The 5923-nt window shown below is 41.6% G+C and overlaps 1 pseudogene; it reads left to right on the top strand.

Moving 5' to 3' along the window:
- Nucleotides 1-958: 958 nt before the first annotated feature.
- On the top strand, nt 959-1269 carry LOC106736088 (small ubiquitin-related modifier 2 pseudogene; annotated as a pseudogene).
- The last annotated feature ends 4654 nt before the right edge of the window (nt 1270-5923 follow it).

Below are 5923 nucleotides of genomic sequence, written 5' to 3'. Positions count from 1 at the left end.
TTTTCTGACTGCCTTGCAACATGGCGGAAGGCAGAAGTGCATGTGTCTGTGTCTGAAAGTGTGCCATTCCTTCTCTCTGTGAACCAACCACGAGTCAGTCTGGAGGAGGGCCTTATCCTAATGAGCTTAATCCCACTCTCTTTCCAAAGACCCCACCTGTCGGCACCATAACTGAGTTATGTTTTTATCCCCTTAATCTTGTCATGACCAAGTCTTCATACATGAATCTTGGATCCTGAAAGACCATGAGAACAAACCACAATATTCTGTGAAGGTGTGAAGGTGTTTTTCACCCTATGGAACACCAATCTCTTTTCCCTCTCAATTACAATAATTTACTGTCTGTATCGCTTATTTGGCTCTTCGTAGACATTGTCAATGTTAAATGAATTCTCAAATAACTGCTTACAATTATTAATAAACCCATTGAAAATAGGGTCTTTGACTATTTTAATATTTGACATTTTAAACTCGTTTTCCTACAGGAAGAAAAAAAAACTGACCAAATTGCCTTAATCTGGGGTTTATGGACTAGTTTGCTGTAATGCACGAAACCTCAGAGACTGCAACTGAAATTATAGATGTTTATTATTATGTCATTTTTCAGGAATATTAACCCCCAAAGACCAATGACAAATAGGCTAGTTTTTCAACAAATACGAGGGTACTTCAAACAGTTCATGGAACAATGGAATTAAAATATGGGTTTATTTTGGTGCAAAAAACTTTGGAAATTCATGCATAGTTTGTTCATCACAAGCAAAATATGAAAGTTTTAAAGATCTCTTGTCAAATCTGATTGGTCTTTAGGGGAATTTTAAACCCAAGATCTGTTATAATGTGATCAGAAAGGCCACGAGGCTCTTGTGCTGCTCCCGGTGCTGCCTGTGTGCTCATTCGGTGAGGACCTGGTACCTCTTTTGTGAAGTGGCAGCTGAGGAGACGCCAGCGCTTTGCCATGGCCAACGTAAAGCCTAAGGAAGGAGTCAAGACTGGCAACAATGATCATGTTAATTTGAAGGTGGCAAGGCAGGATGGTCCTGTGGAGCAGTTTAAGATTAAGAAGCACACACCACTTAGTAAACTAAGGAAAGCCTATTGTGAACAACAGGGTTTGTCCATGAGACAGATCAGATTCCGATTTGATGGGCTGCCAATCAATGAAACAGACACACCTGCACAGCTGGAAAGGGAGGATGAAGATACAATGGATGTGTTCCAACAGCAGACAGGAGGTGTCTACTAAGAAGGGAACCTGCTACTTTACTCCAGAACTCTCTTCTTACAGACCAAAAACACATTCTCAATTAGAAAACCAGAATTTGGTTTCAGCACATCCTGACTACTACAGTATAGTTTTCTCTATTCTTTCATTTTCTCTTCTCCATTCCTTTATTGTACATAAAGTAACTGGTGTATGTGCACAAGCATATTGCATTTTTTTTAAACTAAATGACCAATGGTATGTTTTGATTGACGTCAAATGGAGATACGATGGGGAATAAAACTGGTTCTGTGAAAATACCCCTTTTCTCCATTAGTGGCATGCTCGTTCAGCTCTTATCTTTAAATTCCAGTAAGTTATTTTTCTCAAAAGGAAAAAGAAAAAAAAAAACCAGCAACATAAAAATCCTTGCATACTTTGTTTGATTGGAGAATTTTAATGTTTTTCATTTATCACGGTAAAACCAAGGACAATTTTATAACTTTTTTGTATGTAACTATAACATGTAGGGCAATCTGTCTTTAAGTAGAGTTAAATTACTCTTAAGGAAAAAAAAAAAAGAATCCTAGATAGTTTTCCCTTCAAGTCAGAGCCCTCATCTATAAAAACACAAATTCTTCCTTGATTATGCCAATGGGCTTTTAATTCTCTCAGTTAGTTATGTTGGAATTCCAATCATCTGGTCACCTTTGAAATTCTGAGGTGGTCTGTGTTTAGAACAGAATCCTTGGGGTGTTGCATCTAATGTAAACATCTGGTTAGCAGATCATGTGACCATATTTTATCGAGGTGCCTCCTTTAGTGCTGAGAAGCAAGACAGTAGCTAACTCAGGGGTCTGCAGACTTTTTCTGTAAAGAACAGGTAGTAAATGGGACCAGCAGTTAGCGTAATGGCTATGTCGCTGGACTCCCACGTAGTCAACCGAAGACAGTAGCTAACTCAGGGGTCTGCAGACTTTTTCTGTAAAGAACAGGTAGTAAAGATTTTAGGCTTTGTAGGTCTGATGGTCTCTGTTGCAACCACTTAGCTCTACCTTGGGCCAGCGGTTGTGCCACAGCAGCAGTGCACCACTCCATACTCCTGGAGGCATGTGGGAAATCAGGGTCCCGTTCCCAGGTTGGCCTGTACATGCTGTGTGCCCGTACGCATTGTGGTGTGCGATCCCCTTCAGGATACCTGTCTTTTTCACTCTGTTTCATGAAACAAAGAAAGAAATTAACCCCCCTCCCAAAAAAAAAGCAAACAAAAACACAGGGGCCAGTGGTGGCACAATAGTAAGATGTGATGCTTTGCAAGGCAATCCCACTTGGGCAGTTTGCCAGTTCAAGTCTGAGGACACCTGGCATGTATATGTCTGTGATTCATGACTGGATGAGGCTGGGGATGGATCTGGCATGGAGACTCTGTTGGTGGTGCTGTCTCTCTCTTTCTGTCTTGTGGAGGAAATAAATTAATTATCTTTAAAACAAAATAATCTCTGCAGTTTTTGCTTGAATACCGTTATAAATCGCAGGTAAATGAGCACGTGTGACCCTCTGCAAATATAATTCTATTCTTAAGCAGATGCTGGCTGCATTAGATCCATGGGCTGTAATTTGGCAACTTCTGATCTAATTTTCAACTCATGAGGACCTAGGAGTTCTCAGTTGTAATCAGGAAGCACAACACTGAAAACTTGTGTAGGAGGTTGAGGCCTCTTGGGACACTGTGTCTCACCAATAGCATGTAATGCTAGTCTGGACTAAAAGGTGAGCGTATGCATCCAAAGAAGTCAGTTCGTCCCAGGTATTGTTGCAGACAGGTAGCTCAGTGATGCAGGCAGGGAAATAAGGGTGACTCGGTGTTCACTATTACAGGTCTCATGCACCCTTTATCAGAGACAATAAAGAAGGTTATTGTTTACACCACCACAAACAAGGAGAGGGCAGCTTTCTGCTATGAAACCGGATTGCATCCTGATCTATAATTAGTGTCCCCTTCCTTCTCTGCTCCCTGCAGACAATGAATAAAAGCTGCACAGTGTATGATGTCATCAGAGTTTAAAAAAACAATCTCTTGATTGTTCCACGTTAAATTCAGCCTTTGCACCGGGCCGTGAATGCACCACTAGTCATCCTTCCACCGGCTGCTATGCATTTACCAAACTGGTTTCCACAGCTCCCTCCTTTAGGACTTTCCCAGTGGGAGTGGAGGTCGTAGGTGGAGACTTGGTGGCGTCATCCCTAAGAAAACACAACTAGTGGAAGCTGATCCGTAACTTCTTACACGTTTAATCATCTGAAGACAGAGGGGTTTAGTTGACATTCCACTCATTAAATCCTAATTTGGCAATTGCTTGGACTTCTTTAGGTTCCTTTTACTGACAAGTTTCATGAAAGAGCACTTTTTTCGTATTCTCAATAGGATGTCTTGGACCTCAGACAATCAGGTTCCTCATCTGTGCTTTGGCCATTGTTCGTTTTCTGTGGCTTTTTCGTCAACTCTAGGGATTGTAAATTGGATGTGTCTTTCCTTGCCTTTAGTACATTCACATTTGTTCTGGCCATCATTCATGCAATTGGGATTGTAAAATTCTATAGTTGGCTTTGGCCCTGTGTCCTCTGCACCAGAGCTTGTTTTGGGAACAACTACTCATGTTGTCATCACTGATGCCACCCTCACTCCAAGGATGAACTCTTTTAGTCACCTCTAGCACCATCCTAGCAAAGAGAGGCTATCCCTGACCTTTCTGTCTGGAAATGCTGGCTCCCGAGTCAACGGATGACAAGGGTCTTTCTGATCAGTGGAGACCAGGCTGCATGCCCCTGTGCTAGATGCAAGGAAAATTGAAGACCAGACTATTTATGCCCAAGTGTACATGGGTTCTTTACCATTTTCAGATGAGCATTTCCTGTAGCGATTTTTCTGAATTGCTGTTAAAACCCATTCAGCAGAAACCTCCCAAACAGGTTTGAGATGCTGTCTAAACTGAATGGTTAGTGCCTCCCACTAGAGCTGAGCTAGATGGAATGTAAGTTAGGGCTCTGGTCCTGAGAGGCAGCAGGGAAGAGCAACAGCTCTGCTGAGTGCTGACTGCACGTCAAGCCCTCAGCAAGGCACAGTGCCTTTCACAGTCCTTATTCCTCAGATCAGGAGACTGGGGCTTTAAGAAGTTAAATCCCAAGGCCTCTCAGGTGGCAAGTGGTGGAACCAAGATTGGAAACAAAGTCTGAGCCTGTCTGTGCTCTGTTTAATAGTATACCAAGTAGTCATTAGAGGATGAGGCAAGGAAACTAACTTGTGTATCGTTCATCTGAAATGCTTGTGACCAGCGTGTTTTGGATTTTGGATGGTTTCAGATTTTGAAATATTTGTAAATGCCTAATGAGAGGTCTTGGATATGAGACCTAAGTCTAAACACAAAATTCATTAATGTTTCATGTGTACATAGCCTGAAGGAAATTTTATATAATATTTTTGTATTATAGCATTTTGAGTGTGACCTGTAACAAGAAGTCAGGAGTGGAATTTTCTGCTTGGACTCTCAGAAAGATTTGGGTTTTGGAACATTTTGAATTTTGGATTAGGGATACTCAACTTGTACCATAAAGAGAAGCCAAACATAACTCCACTTCTGTGTGCTAAGACCAAAGGCAGAAGGTAACACCATATCACTGGTGAGGAGGACAAGAATAGATGGAGCCGCAGTGGGTTCTGGGGAGAAGAAGAGCTCTAAAATTCAAAGCCAGGCAAGCTTTAATTCTGTGAAATTCAGTTGTAATGAGAGAAATTACCTGAAGAACATCTAACTAGAGTTTCTCTGTTATGGCTACAGATGGTACCAATTAATAGGGAAAATGGTGGGCATTTTTGCCTTTGAAGCTTTTTGTAGTATAAATGTCTTCTCAGTGGCTTTTGCTAATTGCCTGTTATAGTTTCTTTATAAAAACCCTTCTCTGTGTTTTCAGATTAGGAACTGTGGTTCCTACACTTAGGCACCTACAAGCAACTTTTGCTCAGATTAAAATACAGCATGAGCTAAAATACTACCGTGTGGTCCACCAGGAAACCCCAAAGGCAAACCCACAGACTTGGTGGGGAGCGAGAGGACAGAAGGTCACTTGGGGCAAGGGACCAGTAGACCATACAGTTAAAGGCACACGTAGACATGAACATCTAAAACAGTTCTACTTTTTTTTTTTTTGGAAATGTTTTTGCTGTAAGGCACATGCTCTCTCCAGAAAGACAGAGACAGAAAGTGAAAAATCACCCCTGCAGGGGGGATCGCCACACCACAATCCCTTCTCCTCCATTCTCCTCTCGGGATCTTGGGCATGCATGCACATGTGCCCAGTGTGAGTTTAAGCCACTGGGTCCAGGATTCAAACTGTGGTCAACTGCATGGGAGTCCAGCGACACAACCATTACGCCAACTGCTGGTCCCAAGTAGTTTTACTTTGAAGCAACAAATATAGCAAAGTAGAAAAGCTAACCTATGCCTTTATCTGTAAGAACATCATGCAAGGCAGGTAGGATGGAGCCAAAATGACTTAGCAGTGTCCACTTAGCTTGATTCCACCCACAATATGTTCAGAATCACCCTGGAAATTTTGGAAAGTGTGTTTTCTATACTAAACTGTCATGTTTTCTTTCTTTCTTTCTTATTTATTTACTTATTTATTTTTTAGAGAGAAATGTTTGCTATAGGGCACATGTGC

This window comes from Tupaia chinensis, unplaced genomic scaffold, assembly GCF_000334495.1.
Source record: "Tupaia chinensis unplaced genomic scaffold, TupChi_1.0 Scaffold000634_1, whole genome shotgun sequence".
In the NCBI taxonomy this organism is placed as follows: domain Eukaryota; kingdom Metazoa; phylum Chordata; class Mammalia; order Scandentia; family Tupaiidae; genus Tupaia; species Tupaia belangeri.
This window is presented reverse-complemented; position numbering and strand designations above follow the sequence as displayed.